The sequence below is a fragment of the Podarcis muralis genome, chromosome Z (genome assembly GCF_964188315.1).
Source record: "Podarcis muralis chromosome Z, rPodMur119.hap1.1, whole genome shotgun sequence".
NCBI classification, from domain to species: Eukaryota; Metazoa; Chordata; class Lepidosauria; order Squamata; family Lacertidae; genus Podarcis; species Podarcis muralis.
In genome coordinates this window covers 7,683,886-7,704,734 of record NC_135673.1, presented here as the reverse complement: position 1 = coordinate 7,704,734, position 20,849 = coordinate 7,683,886, and the positions used below count along the sequence as shown (strand labels likewise).

The 20,849-nt window shown below is 45.4% G+C and overlaps 1 protein-coding gene across 3 annotated transcripts in view; it reads right to left on the bottom strand.

The window, feature by feature from the left end:
* Nucleotides 1-20,849, bottom strand: part of ASTN2 (astrotactin 2) — a 682,965-nt gene that overhangs the window by 8,492 nt on the left and 653,624 nt on the right. The gene's annotated exons all lie outside the window — the stretch shown is intronic.

The following is a 20,849-nucleotide window of genomic DNA, read 5'->3' as shown; positions in this document are numbered from 1 at the left end:
AAGAAAACTATAAGACCTCAACCATGAAAAGTAAAGTTAACATAATATGCTGGAATGGCTGAAATTATGGTAACCTCCATACATTCTGGTGCAAGATGTTGTCAGACTATAGCAGGAACAGATAACCTTTCTTCTGCCAAGAACCACATTCCCTTGGGATTAATCTCTCTCTGCCAGAGGCCCCACTAATTAAGTGGGCAGAGCTAATCACTTTTCATCTCACTCTTCCTACCACCCCACCCCTTTCTCTTCCTGGTAGACTGCTCACATGGGGACACAGATCACTCTTGCCAGTGGTATGGATGGCTCACCAGTATTCAGGAAGGCTCAAGGGAGACTCACAGAGATGGCTTAGGCTGTAAGTCAACAACCCTTCATGTTGGTCTGTATTGGATTTGGTGATGGTGTCCCTCAACCTACAGAGTAAAGCTAGCATCATTCTGCCAGTAGGGAGGTCAGTTCTGCCCACTGAATATTCAGGCCAGCAAAAAGTCCGCAGGTGGGATCTATGAACTTCCACCCCCACCCAATCCCTGGTCCAGGGGCAGGAATGGACTGAACTGCCTCAGGGTACACAGTCCGACCCACTGCAAATGTTTGAGAGCTCAGGGTTCAATTGTGGCCCAACTGCAGCACCTGGCAGAACAACTGGACCACCCCCCTGCCTTCCATCACAGCCTACATCAACAAGTGTGGCAATGGCCATGCTTCGCCACACCCCACCAGTTCTGAATTGCCCTGTAAGTCTTGTGGTAGTACACTGCCACCAAACACGGTGTTTCCAATGTACACTAAAGACACAAAGGAAATAGTGTTGTAGGGGTGCTTTTTTCCACACCTGACATGTAAATATTACTTTTGGGTTAATGCATGAAGGTTGATCCACCAGCCTTTGGTGTGGTGGCACTCCCTCCCATTAAACATCAACAAGTGCCATCTGTATTGATTTTTTTGTGCGTCTTGAAGATCTTTTTCTTAACTAAACTTTAAGTGCAGGGTTTTTGTTTTGTTTTAATTCCAGTCTATATCTGCATTGTATTTGAAATTGTTCTTATATCTGAAGCTGTTTTCATGTTTAATTGTTTTAGGGGTGGTTCATAGGAAGTGATTCATATATGGAAATAATAAATAAATAAATAAATAATGCCGAAGACATGCTCCCAAATTCAGAGTGTTTGAAGTACTGCAGGAGAGCACACACATCCTTCTGCAAGGTGCATGTGGTTCTAAGCACACCATTGTGCCCTACTGGAAAAAGAAGCCTAACACATGGCTCCATGTAGCATCTGGAGAGGTTTACACTGTAGAAACCCAAGATCTCCTCATCAGAAGCAGTCCAAGTAAATCTCTGAATAAGCTTTTGATTTCTCCCTCTCCCTCTCCTCCTTTCTTATCTGCAATCACTTTCCCCCTTTCTCCATTCTTAGCTAAGTGGTGCAAAACAAGCAAGTAAGCAAACAAACAAACAAACAAACAAAGCAAGGATTCTGGGCTGGCTTTGACAAAGTGCAGATGGTCCAAGCTGCCCAGTGTCAGGGAACCTGCTGATGGAAGGCAGACAGTTGTGCCCTTGAAGAGGAGCGGGAACTGCTCTTTCTGAAAGCAGATGCAGCTCAAGTGGGATTTGGATGGTTACTTAACGGCAAGTTGACCCCTCAAAGTTCCTTTACTTGTGACAAAAGCAACACTCCATTCTGAGCATCTCAGCAGGGACACAACCTGTGCAGCTTATTCCCTTCCACCAGGGGTGGAGTAGAATGCTGCATTCCCTTCCAGGGGCCATGTGCTGGGGTGGGTGGAGCCAGAAGCAAAAGTGGGCACAGCAATTAAACTTAACTTTACCTTTGTGCAGTGGGCTGGTTTCTACACACACTCACACACCCCTCTCTGTCCTCCATTCAGGCAAGCAATAGGCATCATCAGAGTTTGGGAAAACATTCCAGGCAAGAAAAAGCACTCACAGAGGGTGCAAAGCAGAGCCAGTGAAGGGTGTGGGCTGGGGAGAGTTTGGAGGGCTAAACAAAGAAGAAGGGCTTCCTTTGACCCACAGGCCTCCAGTTCTCCACCTCTGGTCTACACTTTTTATTAACCCTGGTTACTCACTGCTAACTTTTCACACAATGTAAGCAGGGAGAAATGTTGGACAACCAGCATGGGACACAAAGGAAGGAGTAGAGTTCATGGGAATTTTAGTCAGAATCTGGTTGGTCCCTCTCCCTTTTGCAGATGTCAGAAATCTGAGAGATTGGAATCCCTATTCAAGCCAACCTGATGGTCACAATCAACTACATGTAGGCAGAACACATGGTTGGCCACAGAAAGCTGAGGAGGACAGCTGCTCTGCTCTGCTGGGGAAATCGTTCCAGTTCCTTAAATGTGATGGCTAGCCAGGCATAGCACTTTTAAACTGTCAATCTGAATTTTGCAATGTTGGGGGGGGGGAATGCTATGGGGAGGTATATATGTATGGTGATGAGATGAAAGGGAGAGGCACTGAGAGAGAGAGAAATCACATACCGAGAAAGGGATAATGCAGCCAGGCACCTGATATGTGAAATATGCCCATTGGGCTGTGAAAAAGGGTCTGAGGACACACAGGATCTAAAGTATGTTCGGAGTGGAGACTATCCAGGCTCTTCAGGGACAACTGCATGGAGAAGCTGGTGTGCATGTTTGTGTATGAAAAATAAGAGCTCTGCCGGATCAGGCCAGTGGTCCATCCAGTCCAGCATATTGTTCTCACTGTGGCCGTCCAGATGCCCATTGGAAGCCATTAGTAGGATATCCCCCCCATACTTGCTATTCCCAGCAACTGGTACACGACCTCCAACAGTGGTGGGATCCATTGGAAGAATAACATTACAATCTTGGATAGTTGCCATGGACAGCCTGAATTTGTCTAACCTTCTCTGAAAGTCATCCAAGATCGTGTCCATCACTACTTCTTCATGGGAGTGAATTCCACATAGGAGCATATGCCCTGAGGAGGCACCACAGATCTGCTGCCTTTGCTTTACCTGTCACAAACTGTGATCCTAATGAGAAAGGCAAAAGCTCAGCAACGGAGCACAATTCCGTATGTGGAAGGTACCTGGTTCAAACACTTGGAGATGTTGGATAGCTACTGCCAGTGGAAATATGTTGTTGGATAACACCTCCCATCATTCCTGGACATTGGCCATGTTGGCTGGGGCTGAGAAGTGTGAGGAGTCCAGCAACATCCGGAATGTCTACAGGCTCCCATCACTAGTAGATAATACTAGGCTAAATGGACCAATGGGCTGGTTCAGTACAATAATGTGCACCTATTATGGAGAAGGTCCATAGCTTAGCAGCAGAGCACCGGCTTTGCATGCAGAAAGTAGCAGATCCCAGTCCTTGGCAGCTTCAGTTTAAAGGGTACAGTTGGGGGAAAACACCCCTAGCTTTGCATCTTCATTTGCAGTTTGTGGAGTCAGCTATGGTGGGTGAGGAGCATTGTGGAAAATGTAAAGGATAGCTAGATTTGAGATATTTACATGCAGAAGGTCTTAGGCTCAATCACCAGCATCTCTAGGTAGGGCTGGGAGAGACCCATCTGCAAACTCATTTCCAGACAGTGTAGACAATACTGAGCTAGATGGAACAAAGGACTGACTTTGTAAAAGGCAGCTTCCTGTTGGCCCTAAGCAGTGAGACCCTGTGAAGGTGCTGGGACCCTGGAGGCTACCCAAGGATGCCAGGTGCTGAGGAAAGCATTGGACTCCAGCACAGATGCTCCTCAGCAACAATGGGGCCTCCTCTGATCTTTTTCAGGCCGCTATAGCTGCCTTAGTGTACCAGCACAACTAACACATCCAGCTTATATACATCTGTGGGCAGAACCTGAAAGAAAACTGGAGAGAAGTATGGGTGAAAACTGACTTTGTATGCATTTTCCTTGAAAAATTTTCCTTAGCAGAGGCTGTGAAGCAGAGACAAGTGCTCTTGGCAGGAAGGACCAGATTCTGCAACGCCCACCCACCCCGCCCACACCCTTCTCTTTTTCTCTGGGAACTGCCTGGTCTTATGATACCTTATTTCCCCTTTTGGGGGGAAAATATGAAAAGTCTTGATCTTCACATAAAAGCTGCTTGTGGTGGATGACTAGGTCTCCCCTTCTATGACATCTCGTTCCCTCACAGGGTCTGTGCAGCTGGATGAGCCCAAATATTAAGAGCAGAGTGTTCCCAGCAGCATAAGTACTGCTATATGGGGCCCCACATCTGAAGGGATTGGACCATGCCAGAGTTTATTGCGTACAGAGCAAAATGAAAGGCACAGCCCAGGAACAAAGGCAGGCTGGTGTGTGTTTGTGTTTCAGCAAGAACTCTTGTCTTAGCGATAACAGCTGCCTGGGGTTTTTTTGAGGTGGGGAGACAACTATTTTGCAGAATCCAGCTCAGCCTTCAGATCACAAAGGCAAAAATAGGCAAAATATTGGGGCTCGGATCCTTGGCTGCAGGCTGTGAAAACAAGCACTTCACCACTGGCCTGGTTTCTAAGATGTGTCAGCATCCCTGATCTGTAGCAACATATATTTGTCTGAACATATATATGCAGATAATTAGACCCACCCCATAGAGGCACCATTCCCTCCTCCTCAGCTCTGCCCTTTGCCACTATTTATTTGATCCAACTGCAACGGTGAACCTCATGTTTGGGGGGGGGGGGGAGATGCAAGATAGACCCAGTAAGCTTGAAGCCAGCCTGTCACTGCTCTAATTTGCTGTTTGGCACAAGTTGCCAGGTGGTGCCAATCTGAAGAGGTCAGTGAACAAGAATAACATGTTGATGGACAGGGGCTGTCCATGCAAAAGAACCAAGGTGGCATGTTGTGAAGGGATATGCTATTATGAATGCATTGACTATCTCCTGCTGCTGTGAACCTTCCATAACAGTGAGATCAGCAGCATAGAGTCATTGCTCTGGTCCTCTCACCATTCGAGGTGTAATCAGTTGAAGGTGATCCATTAGGGTGAGCGGGGCACTGCTCTGCCAATCTCAGTCTGTCCTCAGCTAGCCCTTCCCTGCCTGCCTTCCTACTGTACTTACAACCAGTGTGTGTGTGTGTGGGGGGGTTGTCTGTTAGCTTCTGGCTCCATCTTCTCTGTGTTCTCCCATGCAAAGAACTCCACAGGGAGAAGGAGAATGGGCGCAAAATCAAAACGAGTGGTTCTGGCTCTACCTACTGTTTGTGCTGCTTGTCTTCTGCCCTACCAGTCCCAAGGACCAGAGCACTCACATCAGCTAGGTCCTGGACCTGGGGTCCCCCACCCCAGGCCTATAGAGCTAGCAGGGGGGGAAAAGGGAAGAATCCTACCAACAGCAAGCTGCCCCTGAAATTGATGGGAAATTTCACACCCACAAAAAAAACCTAAGAAATCTCTCCCCCCCCCCCCAATTCTCCACCTGGCAAAGAGACCACAACATGTGGGCACCATTTGGGTTCAGGGCTACTTCAGAGCCTCACAAAAGAAGGTTTTGTGTGTGTGTGTGTGTGTGTGTGTGTGTGTGTGTGTGTGTGTGTGTGAACTGTGCAATGTCTCAGAAAAACCAAGCAATGCAACTTTCCTCCGGAATGTCAATGTAGTGTGCCCTCACCACTGTAGGCTCCTCAGATATCTGTGCAAGAATGTCTACTCAGAGGCTGCTCAATTTAAAGTATATATTTATACAAATATAAATCAAAGCCACAAGAATGCATTTCCTCTGCTTGATGGCAACTCTGTGATTCAGCATAATCAGGGATCAGTAAATCAACACACAAAACCTTCTCACTGTGCCAATAAAATAAATGGAGCCTTTTTCTTGGATTTTGGAATTTCAATGGGTGAAGCATATTGACAATGCCACAATAAAAGGAAGCTCATAAACAGATCTACTTTGCATACTCATTCGGTTGTGGTGGCTTGTCGTTGAGGATGGGGGTAAATTCTATGAGGGGAGAACAGGATACCCCTGTGGCTATAACCACCACAAAAACAGCAAATCAGCAATGGGAAGAGGTTGGAGAGAGAGCTTGCCCAGTGCTTTTTTCCTGGGCTTTGCAGGGGTACGCATACCCCTAAACATTTTGTGAATGTAAGTTTGGCCTCGTTGAGGGGCAGCCTTTCAATATGAGTAGGAAAATGAGAGTACCCCTAAACATTCTTTTTAGAAAAGGAAAAAAAGCACTGCTAGAACCTGAGAAGAAATTGCCAAAGGAAGGTTGGGGAATCTGTGGTCCTGGACTTACAGCTCCCATTAACCCCAGTCAGTATGACCAATGGTCAGGGATTGTGAGTCCAAAGACATTTGGAAGGCCACAGATTCTGCCCCAGAGTAATTGGGGGCAATATCCTGTAGTTGCTATGCTCAACAGGAAGCTATGGGCGGCTACAGATACTGGCTTTAGGGCTTTGCAGATGGCTTTCTGATGCCCTCAGCAGGCCCATAACTTGACAAAATTATATATGGCGGAGATAACAGTGCTCAGATTTGCAGGGGTACAATTATCTACATGACAATTATGAGCTATTTCAAGGCTGATAGCATCTGGAACTGGCAAGACCCCACAATGATGCATAGAGTTATATCCTAGTGATACAACCTCAACATCACAGTTTGCTGTGTTCCAATCAAGGAGGAATCACCACATTCAGATGTTCTATACTGCTACTCCTGGGGCTGCTAGAACATGCCAGAAGCAGTTCCATGTCTTCTAGGATTCACCATCTCTTTCAGCCAAAGCATTTGATGAGTGTTTTGCAAATGTTGCTTCAGCTAGCCCTCAGGCCAAAGGTGCCCTGAATAAAAGTTCAATGTTAACACTGAATCCATTAGTCAAAGGTTACAGCCTATCAGCTTTTTATAGTTCTAGTGCTGGAAGTGCCTGAAGACACATCTGAAAGCTGTTTAAAAGCTCAAGACCCCTTAAGTGAGAGGGTCTCCAGGGACTGGCATCAATCTGACAGCTGGAGGTGGTGCGAGGAGAGAAGGTTCATCACAATGAGCAAAGGAGAAAGAAAATCAATATCCTCCTCTTGAAGTAACCAAGGAGATGATGCAGTAGGGGAGGCCCTACAGGAAGCATTGCCTTTGAAGACCCTCCCCAGATGGGCCCACCTTATAGTGCAGCATCGTGGCCTGATTATGTAAACTAAGGGCTCATCCAAACTTCCACTTGTCCCACCACTTTCCCCCAGGAAAACCTAATATTTACTCCTGAATCAAAGCTAATGTCAATTGGGTGTTCTGTGGACTGACGTTTGCCTCAAAGGAAAGTGGCGAGGCAAACAGGAAACTGCTCAGACCCATGCCTAAAAAGCATGGGACAAGTGGAAATCTGGTCAGAACCATGCTTCCTAGGCACAGAACAAGTGGAAGTGTGGATAACCCCTAGATCTGATGGGCTTTATAGTGCTGCTTCAGAGTGATAGAAATTGCTCCCTGTCCCTTATATGTCCCATCTAGACACATCCAGAAAAAGAAAAGAAAAAAGGAATCAGTTAAATGTGTTGTAAACTTCATAAATGGAAATCCCGTTGATGAAAAATAGGACTCCACAGCACCATCTGGTGTCACAGTGTTATAACACACACAAAGTGCTTTTTCTTTACTAATGTAGCTGAGTCCACTGGTGGAGGAAGGGAGGGGCGGGGGGAGCACACTGCCCACAGCACCATCAAGGAATGGGGTACCATCACGGCCGCCCTCCCAGACATGCGCTGCACACACCCCACCGTGTCAGGCGCACGACCCCGCAGGCAGTACCATGCCCCCAAGGGCGGTGCACCACACCCCTGGGATGCACGCCCCCATGGGCGGCATGCCACGCCCTGGGATGCACTCCAGTCACGCCCCTGCCTGCTCTCCACCTCCAGTACCGGAACATGCAGCTTCGCCACTGGCTGAGTCCACTGATGTGCAGTCAAACTGTGATTGGCTGTATATCAATCTCAAATCACCAGGCTGCTGCCAACATCCCTTGTCAACTGGGATCGCCTTGGAAACAAGCCTGTTTGGTGAAAAATGGTGGTACTGCTGCAGCGTGGGGAGAGAACAGCTGCAAACTGTGCTTGGGCAATAGACAACTTCTCTTATATGTGCAATATATTTTGCACCTGGAGTGTTTTTGCATGGCAAGAGTATGCCCTTGAACTCTGGTGATGCCTTTTGCTTTCCTGGATGGAGGACAGAGAAGTGAGTGTCTGTGTTTGTAAACTAGCCTACTGTACAAAGGCAACATTTATATTCTGCCCCCCACCCGGCATGTGGCTCTCAGAAGTATACCCAGAAAGGAATGTGGCTTTTGGACTGAAAAAATGTTTCCACTCTTAGTTTAAGGGAACAAATAAATAGGCAGGGAATTGCATTGAAGAATTAATTTTCTTCAGGGGTTCCTTAGTGCTAAAAAGCAGTGTTAATGTGAGGGAGCTTGTGCATGAAATCACCAGGACTTTTCAGAGTGCAAGACTGACTGAGAGGCCAAAAAAAAATGGTACATGCACCTAACGTCTTGCTTGGTCCTGAAAAGGCAGAAGAAAACCTACTTTTTAGAAGTGGAAAACATACATAGGTTATGCATTTGGGGGAGGGGGGAATAAAGCACTATACATATTCTAGCTCTTAAAAGTTACTCATAGCAAGTTACCTTAGGGGGTTGTGGAATCTCTTTTCTTGGACATTTTACAGAAAAAGTTGGACAGGCTCTGTGTGGGCTGCTTCGCAGTCTGCTTACAGAGTGAATGGGTAATTATCTCCGGATTGTTAACCTGGGATAGCAAACACTTGTCTATAAAAGCAATGAATCTGGGGACATTCCAGAACCCCTGAATGGGTAATCATTCAGTGATCATCAATTTTGAAGAAAGAGAAATCAAAAGAGATCCTGCTTTTTTAATTTTCCGATTGGGATATCTTATGTCAACTGACTACAACAATTGATGTGTGACTTGAACACGCGAATGAGTCATTCGATACCCCAGAATGTGTAAGCAGGCACATAAGTCCTCAGATATCAATGCAAGCATGCTTTAGGACAGGAGGTTGAATTAGATCATTGCTTTTCAAAGTGTGGTTCCTTGGAATCCTATCAGGCTACGACACAGCAATATCCAAAAAGTGCAGCAGAACATTTCTCTAGATCAAGGACAATGAGCTTTGTTTTCATCCAGGAGACCACATTCATTTCTGCGCAACTTCCCAGAAGTGTTGGACCTTGGCGCCTCAGATTTCAGTGGCCCCCTGTGAGACGCCAAAATCCAGTGCTCCTCCCTCTCACCTTCCATTGGAATAATAGTGGTGGAACCTGCTCTGGCGCTCCAGAAGCTCTGTGCCTGGAGGGATCGTACCAGTCACACTCCCCTGGAGCCGCCTCTCCTCCCAGGAACCACATGCCAATATGGCAGAGCAAAACATGTAAATGGAACCTGGGAAAGGAGCAGCAGAAAGAGTCAGTGGGTGCCACATCCCCTCTTGGCTCTGACCTTGCTTATGTGCCCCTGAGAGTGTTATAATGTTCAGAAGATGGTCTGTCCAGATACAGGTTTCCCCATATGCACACCTGCACAGAGACCACAAGAATTTGCCACTCCTTAGAAACTTATTGGGGTTCCTCAATTAAAAGATTAGCAGTGGTGGACCAGCTTTCTTGAAAGGCAGCTTGCTCACCACTACTGCACATTCTTTTTCTGCAATGCACAGCTGCAACAGTGTTGGGTGTGGTGCAGAGCACCCTTTGAGAATTAAAAGTGGGTTGAGAGTTGCATCACTTCCCAATTTTGCCAGGAGACATCTCCATTCACAGATGATGATGATGATTGTTGTTGTTTTGAAACAATGCAAAGTTTGCAAACACCTGTTCACTGGACAGGAAAACCACACATGATCCGACTCCGGTGTTCGTTCTCAGAGGCAAATGTGAACTGAGCATGCATTCTAGAACATATCCCAACATCCTTTAGTAAGGGGTTCCATTAGTTGTTACTTGAGCTAGTGTGGTGCAGCACAGGGATGCAGAACCAGTGTCCCTCCAGATATGGTTGGACTCCACTTCTCATCAGCCCTAGGCAACATGGCCAGTGGTCAGGGATGACGGGGAGTGGTAGTCCAGCAGCATCTTGAAGGCCACATGTTCCTCATACCTTGAGTAGTGGATAGAGTGTGGGACTTAGATCAGGGAGACCTAGATTTGAATTCATAATCATCAACATCTTGAACAACTTACTATATCTTAACTCAACCCAAGCTACAAGGTTGTTGTGATCCAACAATAATGGGGAAGGGGGCTCCCCTGAACTGCTTAGAGCAGTGGTTCCCAATTAGAGGTCTGGGGACCCCTAGGGGTCCACAGAAAACACACAGGGGGGCCACGGTCCAATCCCTTGCTTCCCCCCAACTATTTTTTATTTTTGTCATTTTTGCATGGTAATATCACAAAATTTATGGTCTGTTTTAGCGCAGTGTGATTTTTCAATATATTGGCCAAAATTTGTTTTGAAATAACAATTTTGGCCTGGCAGTACGCAGGAAAATATCACTCTTTGTGCAAGGGGGAGCAGGCCAGCCAATTTCAAGGCACTGCTGATATCGCACAATGATGTCAGCTGATAACACTGCTGATCTGAGTTGCCTTCCCTCACGCTGAGAGAGAACAGGGCAGCTGATTGCCCTCACTTCAAGTCATCGTGGCACTACCTTCCCCTGGCACTGAGGTGAGCAGCTTTTCTCAGTTAGTAGGAAAGCAGTCACAGTGGATGTGCATTTTCACTGGCTGCCACCACTGGCTGCCCTGGGGGTAGCAGCTTGATAGTCCCCCATCCCTTCCCCCTCAAACCATGTGGTGGTTTGTGGTCCCCTTCCTCTCCTCCCCCCACCCATTTTATCTCCACAGCTGCTTCTTTCCTCATCCTCACGCCTGATCTACAATTTGAGACATCGTGATATATATCAGAATATTGCAATATTTATCTGCTGATACATCACATGTTGAAAACCAGATATCAATCAGCCCCTAGACTGTTGTTTTTTTAGTATAGCTAAAATCCTTTGCTTATTATGAGCTATCCCACACGTTGTTCAAAAAATTGCTTTGTAGAGGTAACTACCATAGAGTTATCAACTTTTTCAAAAGTAGGGGTCCGTGGTTTGGCTTTTGAAAAACCGGGGACCACTGGCTTAGATGAAGGGGAGAATAAAAAAATAATTAAACAACATTTACTAAAGTTTGAAGAACACTGCATTAGACAAACCATTACATCTCATCTAATTTTGTGATCCAACTAAATCCTTTCAAGCTTTACCATGTTTACACAGCAAATATGTCATGACCTGCCCTGAGTTTTTAGGATAGGGTACAGCAGAGTTTGGAATAAACAAACACAACGGACAGGGGGGAGAGAATGAAGTGGTGGGCAGGGGTGGCCAATAAGTGGTTCTAGAAAGGGGAATGGGCTTTGGAACAGAGTTTGTTCAAGAGAAATGCCTACAGAGGATGAGGCAGTCATTGTGACTGGTTGTAGGCAAGTCTACTATGTTGGCTTAGAACAGCATTTCCCTTTAACAGTAAACTCCCCTTCTCTGGGTCTCTTTGCAATGGGGGAAAGTACATTGTGCTAGTAATAGCTGGCAAGGAATCCACATGAATGCTATGAGCTAAGAAAGGAGAAGCTGGGCCGTCAGGGAGAGGAAAACAAACAAACAAACTTCGAAGCTGAATTAAGGTCAAATCAATAATCACTGTGTGCATGTCAGGATGCGCTTGAAGTTCAGCGTAGATTTGGAAAAGGGCACTTGCTGCTTCAGGCTCAATGGGGTTTACACATTTCTGGTGAGCAAAAAAATATGTGCCCCTCTTTGAAGTGGAACAGATGTCTCCCCCCCCCTTTTTTTTTTTTACATCATGGAATGATAATCAGGCAAGATGCATCACAGAGATGGCCAAATCTAGCAGACCTTCAATGGTAGAGAACAGCTGCTACAGAATATTTGTCTAACTTGACCAGGGACATCTGTGGCCCATTGTACTACAACTCCCATCATCCCTGGTCACTGGCCATGCTAGCCAGGGTTGATGGGAGTTGAGAGACCTGTAACCTCTAGAAACCCAAGGTTTCCCATCCTTTAATTAGCCCATATTGTCTACTCTGAATGGCAGTAGTTCTCTGGGTCTCAGGCAGAGGGCTTTCCTGGCACCTGCCATCTGACCCTTTCTAAAAACTGAAATTGCAAGGCATGGTTCCTAGGACCTTCTTCAAGCAAAGCATGTGATCTACCAATGATTCTCCTAGCCAGATTCAAGAACATACATTCCCACCTGGAGCCTGCCTTTGGGAGGTTTAGTCCTGCCTTCATGTAACGGGTGGGATACAGCAAGTCAAGGGAGGCTCCCTGGATATGATGTCTTTTAGGGAGATGCAATTAAAAAGACATCTGTTGATGGAGATTTTACATAATATCAGGGAGCTGCTTATGGTAGTGGCTAGGTACTGGAGCTTTGAGATGGATTAAAGTCTTACTTCCAACACAAAACTCGATGAGGTGGCCAAGCCGCTATCATTCAGCTTCAGGGCTCTTCCAGATGGTCTGTTTATTCAGCATGCAATCTGATTTGCTTGCACAAAGTTTAAGTGGTGATCAAACTATGTCTGATCTTCCTTCAGCATCCGTTCTGATTGTTTGCATGGAGGTTACATGACAATGAGCATTGATCCTGTATTCATCCTGATTTGTTTGTAGGGTGTTTGCTCATCTTTCTGTTAATCATTTGTTCACCCCACTGTCCAATGTATTTCCCAGTTACATTCCAACCCCTCAAAAAGTCTTCTTTTTTAAGTGGATTTGTTGTGCTAGGGCAACACAGCACTTCAGTCTACTTACATTGTAGAAACCTAAAGTTCCAATTTCTGTTTGAATTCTTCTGTGGGCTGGAGGCACCCACAGTCTGCTACCCATATTATGTGGATGATGAGACTTTGCAGAGTCATTTTAAGGACTTCTGAGATGGGACACTGTATGCAATATGCTCTGAAAACTTCAAAAATCAGTGGCTAAACTGAATGGTGTACTGTATCATCTCTCCAATCCAGTCCACACATGTGGTGTGCCCATCTGGCCACCAACATGCTTGGATGTTGATGTGTGTGAGGGGGAGGCGGATTAACGTTTACATTCATCTTTCACATGGACAAAACCTGGCAGCTAACATGTTCTGTGAGTCTACGCACTTTGGATTTTAAGCATGTCAGCTGTATTTAAACATTACAGCCACTTAGCAACATTGGGAAAGGGAAGGCAAACTAGGTGAGCAGAGAGAATGCTCCTATTCTCATACATGTGGATTAGGGAGAGGTACCATCCTATGCAGTTTCATATCCATGCTGAGTGCTATCACTATCTAATCCAAAACAAACCATTGTACACTGAGAGAGAGTCTGTCCTCTAAATTGAACCCCAAAACTTTCCTTGTAAATTCAGGAAGAAGACTACACACACACACACACACACACACACACACACACACACGGCAACTTCAGTCAATTCTGTCCCCACCCCTGCTAAAATCAGAAGCTTTTCTCTAGATATTACCATTTCTGATAGCAGGGATATGTGTGCTATAGGTGACTTAAGATGCATCTCATTATTGCACCCTTCCATCCTGCTTTGCAACAGCTTACGGACAATAACTCCCAGGCAAAGGGTTTCTGTGCATATAGCCCCTGTGCTTCATATAGCATCTTCTGTTCTACACAATATATTTTCATTATGTATATCGCTCTTCCTAACACTGCCCTCCCATTCATTTCTGCTCAAGTGATGGAGTTTTCCCCAGCTATCAGTAAACACTCCCATCCTTTTCTTTGCATTAAAATCTACTTGGGGGGGGGGGAGAAGAGTTTGGCTGTGTGTGTGAGGAGACGCTCCCTCATCACTGTCATTGTCCTGACCCTAGTGAGAGTTCTCCATATAATCTGAACCACATTGCTGGCTGATCAGATACAATACCCGGTAAATAACCTTGACTCCAGTGGTCAGGAAAGGTAGGGATCCTATATCAGAGCGCATGAATGATTCACACACACAAGTCACAGATGGCAGTTTCAGGGGGCTGATGCCATGCAAAGCTAGGGAATCTCTATGGGGTTCAGATTCCAGGCGTACACCAAAATAAATTCATCAGCTCCCCTCCAAAGGTCTGCAAGAGGGCTCCAGTGTACAAAGGCAGCTCAACAGAAGCGGGGCCTACCCAAATATTTTAAAGACTGGGCAATTTTAGAGGGACCATAGCTCTTTTGTTCATGTAGAGTACATGAACAAAAGTTCTTAGGTTCATTTTCCAGCGTCCTTGGGTAAAAATATCTTAGGCGTGTGTGGTTTTATCTGTGTGAGAGAGGGAAGACTTTTCCGAAGACCTTGAAGAGCATCTGCAATATTGGATAAGGTAGATTATAGCTCAGTGGTAGGTCTTGTTTTGCATGCAAGGGGGAGTTTCCGTGTTCAGTTCCCATGTTCTTCAGTTAAAGCTTTCAGATAGCTGTTGATAGGGGAAAAATCTGCCCAAGGTCCTGGAGGGCCAACTTGAGTAGTGGTGTTTAGCCAGATGGATTAATGGGCCAACTGAGCATCAGAGATTGCGCAGCGTAGTGGTGGTGTTGAGCTAGAGGATTTGAAGCTTGGTTCTATTTAATACAACCTTAGCCATCCTCATCTTGCCACAGTCCGCAATGTGTTTACCTGTAAATGGCTGCCTGGAAGCAAGAACATAACCCCAACCAATGTGACTGAGACTGCTGTTCCTCTCATTCATGTGACACTAGTCATTTAGAGGTGGGGAATTTAAGATTCTTAGATACAGAAAAGCATTTTCAATTGGGAGGTGGTTTTGCTTTGTGCTTTGCCATCAGCAGATCTAGAAGGTCAGTCTGCCAGGCTTGCCTTGGTACTTGATAATCTGTCTTTGTGCAAGTGGCTCAGTTGAGATGTTGGTCCTCCTTCCTCTATACTGTAACGTTTACGGGGACAGAAGATGCCAATTTATCTACCCAGTATTTTCTCTACACATGACAGACTAAGATGAATTCTATGTTTTAATAGTGAAGGCAAGCTCCAACCCCCAAGATTATACAGAAAACAAAGCCACATTCTTCACTGTAGCCATCAAAATCAGACCACAATTATGAAAAGGAAGATGAGCTTGGTGTCAAAACAGTCTGGTTTTTAAACTTCTGTTTTAATTGTTCATGGATTTAGTTAATTCTTGTTTTTAAAAAGGAATAATTTGCGAACAAGTATAACTAGGACTGTATGCAGCATTCTCTGTCCACGAGGGCAAGGGCTCTTTAAATGTTTCACAAGGAATACAATGCAACATTTGCACTAGTGGAAACCTGTTGTGCAACAGATCACACAATCATTTGCACCACTAGGAACCTGCTTATACATTCTCTTGTACAACAGTGTTCTGCTGGTGCAAAGCATTTCACAAGAAGAACAGATATACCTTATTGGCATCTGAAAAAGGTTGTCCGTGGTATTAACCCAAGTGGGAGGTGATGGAATCAATGTTTGAATGAAACCCTTATGAGCCTTGGATTCAAAAGGAGGGTGGCAGATCCATGCCTATACACCAGGGGGACTAGTGACAGGTATCTGTTGCTCCTGGTCTTTGTCAATGACTTGTTAGCAAAGGGCATCACCCAGAGAGGGAAGGGGGAAGAGAAGAGAATTGTTTCATGCTTCTCCAACTTTGCTCTAGTGACAGGTGTATAACAGCTTCTTTGTGTGTACCCTGCTAGGCATGTTGGAGAAATTAGATTCAGTTCACACTTTCCAAAACATGAAAACCAAAAAACAGCCATTCTTAGTAAACTGTGGGATATGCATGCAATGAAAAAAAAAATAAATAAACTGAGGTAAAGGTGAAAACAGGGGTGTAAAATGGGGTTGAAGAATAGAAGAAAGAAATGGCTTCAGAAATGGGGCTGGGAAGGTGCAAAGGGAGCTTAGTAGCTGCATGGTGTGGGAAGGGGAAACTCTAGGGGATTCATGTGGTGGCAGTAGTAGTAGTGAGGTAGAGGGGTACAGCCCCTAGAGGTACATCACAAATATATATTCACAGTTAATCCTTTCAAGATGTTTCACAGGAAGCAATTCATACATTAGATAAATAAATTTAAGAAGATAGTTAAGAGTTGCTGGGGCTCAAACTGGGAGACTTTGGGTTTGTGTACAGCTGCCCCATATGGTGAATCACCAAACTGCACATTTCTGCATCTGTCTCAGTAATTTAGTTACCTTTAGGATATGGAGCGAGCCCACACAGGCTGGCCATTAGGTCCTTCTGAACAAGAATATTAGAGGGCTTCCTGGTCATTCGAGCAGACTTTGAGTTATTTTGCAGGAGGGATTCTATCACATGCCGGAAATGCAAGTTTGCACAATTAAAAGTATAATAAAGAGTTCTGTCACAACAAATCTACTTTAAAAAAACAACTGGTTTGGGGGGTTTTTTTGTTTACAGCAACGAAAGTAACAGGGCACTGAACTAAATGCTGGATATATGGCTGATTAACTGGAAGATGTATAGTGTCTGCGAAAACAAATAAGAATGAACACACAATAAAGAGGGGACATCATATTATCTCCATGTAAGCTTTGTGCAAGCAAATCAAAGTGAATGATCACTAAACATGTCAACTGGTGGTACCCCGTTTTGTGCTACTAGGTCATCTTCAGTTCTGGCATGTTACTGTATCCCTTTCACTGCTCTATCTATTCTTTATCTTTGGGGTCTGACTTCCCTTCGGTTCCAGATCACCTCAAACCATTGCCCTGTGGTCCAGACAAACTTGTGTGAAGACAGCACAACTGTTTAGGCTGCAGTGGACTGATCACACTAACGACATTTCTGGTTGTAGGGTATAAAACTAGGAGAAGGGCAATATGTCAGTGATTTGGGGGGTGGGGGTGGGAAAGGTCACCAGAGCTCTTTACAGTTCTAATTGGCTGGTGGGTGCCATTTTCTTTTCCCCATAATGTTTATTGGAATGGGGCATTCTGGGAAAGACAAAATGACAACTGTCAGCTGATGAGTACTGCAAGAAGCTCCTGTGATTTTTGCCTCACCCTCAAAATGGCAAAAGGAAGGAAGCGGTTCTGCTCCCTCTTAACCCTACAACTCTATCACCAAATTCAGGCTAAACGGTTGAACTGTTGAAAACTCAGCCAAGACCTAGTTTCAAATCGAATGGCAAAGAATGTGAACACTTGGATTGCCTCTGTCATTGCAGATTTCATGGGTTGAACAACAAAAGCACACTATTATGTATGGATGCTAATGTCTCTTGTTTGAGGAATTCTTTTCCCCAACCTCCCGACATGGGAGGGTTCCTATTTATACAAATAGTTTGATTTTGATTTTTTTAATGCAGTCTCAGAAACCAGACAGACAGAAAAGGGAAACCCACAGGGGGATATGATCCCGGCAGAAGTATGTGCCGCCTCTGACCAAGAAAACATCCTCTTGTGGCAGCACCACAAAATATGAGAGCTTAACTGATTGCAAAACCAAAGAACAAAGTGACATGGTCGGATGGAGAAAGGAATGCGAAATCTTGGAAGCTTCCGGAAGAGCACCCAGCAACCCCAAACCACCCCTGGCTGTGCAGTGAACCGATGCCTCCAGCTGGGCAGTGCCAGGCTGAATGCAGAAGAACGTCCTTTTGGGTCCAGCCCAGCTGTCCAAGCAGCCAAACATCCTGTCTCTGAGGGGAGGGAACAGATGTTACTGTGGAAGTGCTCAGTGGCACTTGGCCAATCATGGAGTGCTCTGGGTCTTAACTGAGATTTGCTTCAAGTTCCTGGGCAATTAAGGCTTTGGGGACTGTCCTCAGCTGAATAAAGTAAACCTGGGTGAACCTGACTAATGGCCACTGATGCTTCCCACAGAAAATGTGAACAAGTCTTTTTCCAGTAAGGCTGGAGGAAGAGTTCTTTTAACTGAAGCTTGAGTTTTGAGGATGGGAAATGAATTGATTGCTTCTTACAGGAACAATACAGGTAGCTTGGTTCAGCCGAATCAACATGAAGCTGAATTTACTATCTGAAAGGGTGTGACAGTATAATTCAGAGGCCGCTGTGGATAAGGGAGAGGTTGGTGTCAGATTCTGTCTTTGTGCAATGGCAAGGCAGAATGGTGTGTGGATGGCTTCTTGGAATTCTCCACCCCTATTTGTGGGCAGAAAAACAAATGAAGTCCATTAGAAGAAGCCTTTCTAGTCCAGCATTCTGTTCTTACAGTGGCCAAGTGGATTATTTATATGGGTCAGGAAGCATCACTCGACTCCTTCTGGCCTATTGCTTTCTTGGCTGATATGGCTGCCATTCCCACCTCACCCCCACATTGCCCAGAGCTGGGTAATGGCACACAAGGCTGAACCTCCTGCTCTTGCTACCCTTGAGACTGCCAGTTCAATACCCAATGCAGCTCAAAAATCTAGACATTAAATAATTTTGCTTCATAGCAATGCAAACAGTTGCAAGAGGCAGAAAGAATAAAAATCAGTACTTCAACTGATCCTGGATGCTCCCTTAATTACCGTATTTTTCGCTCTATAACACGCACCCGACCATAACACGCATGTAGTTTTTAGAGGAGGAAAATCCGTAGGCATGCCACCCGCAGGCATTTCCTCCATAACACGCACAGACATTTCCCCTTACTTTCTAGGAGGAAAAAGGTGAGTGTTATGGTGCAAAAAATACGGTATCCCTAATTATTTGTTCCACAACCATGAATGCTGTTTTGAATACCATCTTCCCAAGTAAGGGCTCAATGGAAGAGCAGGATAGTGCACACCCCGGAAATGATCTCTTTCAGCTTCTGCCTTCTGGAAGAAGGTACAGGGTTATAAAGACTAGGACTAGCCGCCTGAGAAACAGTTTCTATCCAAATGCGATTTTGGTTTTAAACACAGTGTAAGGAGTCTCTATGGGAGTGTATTGTATTTTAAAAATGGGGTATCAGAGTTCTTAGGGGGCTAACCAGGTTGGGATAGCTGGGATAGCAGGCTTGTTGGTTTTAAATGTCTAATGTAGATCTTTTTTTTCAATTTCATTGTTCTGTATGGGACAATGACAATAAAGATTATCATATCGTATTGTTCAAATGGGGTTGTAATTATGCCCTTTCCCTGCATATTCTTGCTTGTTATGTCTTCCCAAATGAGCCCCATGTGAAACCGTTTTTCGATTCTGTCTGCATTTCAGCAAGAAACATACAGCTGAGCATGGGATGCCAATCTAAACCTTGGCCCATCCTGTTAACCACCCCTCTGATAGCCGTAGACATAAGAACATCTGTTCTCATATTGCTCAGTCGTGGGAGAAAACCCATTGGGTGGTCTCAGGAGATTGAGCCAAATTCCCCCTGGAAGGGGTTGTTGTTGAGATGCGATGCCCACCATCCGCTTTCTTATCAGCCCTGTGGTGGGGCCGCTGGCACGGCAGCATCACCCCCACGATAACTGTGGTGGAAACATTGGGTCTCAAAAACCTTGAGTTGTAAGAATGCCTTGCGCAGCTGGGATGGGTCCAAGGGTTGCTATCAAAGCTTGATAAGCGGCAGCAGCAGCTGGACTTGGAAGCGAGTGGGAACGAAGGGGCCGCAAAGGCGTAATGTTTTGCGTAAATGGGAGATTAGATGGAAAATGGAGGTCTTTTTTCAGTTAGAAAAGGGAAAAGGGAAAAAAAGCAGGCTGGGGGGAAGTAACCAAAAGGGAAAAAAAGCAGGCTGGGGGAAGTAAACCTGCAGGACAAACAGAATGCATACTGCAGGTGTCAGTGAGGAGGTCCTTTAATATAGATAACTGATTCTTGGGTCAAGTGAGCAACCGCTGTAACCTTGTCCTGGGAGAGCTGCTTTGGACCACCTCAGAGCCTAGGCTTGCAGGCTCTCCTTTGCTCAGGGAATGGGATCTGTAAAAGTGTTCATTCAAGGCCAGCTTAGAAAAACAAGTGTGTGTTTCTTTGTTCTGTGTTTTCTGCATCACAAAATGACACACTTCAACAACAACAAGAAGAACAACAACAAGAATGTATCAATAATAATGGCCAGAGTAACCCAGGAGGATTTTGCATTCTGAAACTGATGAAGGTTGTTCCCAGGTTGACAGTATTTTGCTGGAGGGATTCAAACACATGACAGAAATGTAGGTTTGCACAACTGAAGAGAATTAGCAAAACAAATTCACTTTAACAACAACAACAAAGAATTTAGGAAAGAGAGGGGGCATGCACTGAAAAGTTGGGATGAACCGATGCTTAATTGGAAGGTGCATAACCACCAGGATGACTGCTCATGGTCATATAACCTCCCTTCAAACTAAGCAGAAACAAAGACTCTGTGAGGACTGGATGTCATCTAAGCTCCGCATAAGCTTTGTGCAAGCAAATCAGGATGTGTGGTCAATAAACAGGTCACCTAGAGGAGCCTGAAGGCAAACATTGTTGTTCCCCTGCATCTTCTAAGGAGATGGGGCATGGGCAGAAGAGGGAACGTACATAAATTGGTGTTGTGGTCTAAACCACTGAGCCTAGGGCTTGCCGATCGGAAGGTCGGCAGCTCGAATCCCCGTGGCGGGGTGAGCTCCCGTTGCTTGGTCCCAGCTCCTGCCAACCTAGCAGTTCGAAAGCATGCTCAAAAGTGCAAGTAGATAAATAGGTATTGCTCCAGCAGGAAGGTAAACGGCATTTCCATGCGCTGCTCTGGTTTTGCCAGAAGCGGCTTAGTCATGCTGGCCACATGACCCAGAAAAAACTGTCTGTGGACAAATGCCGGCTCCCTCGGCCTA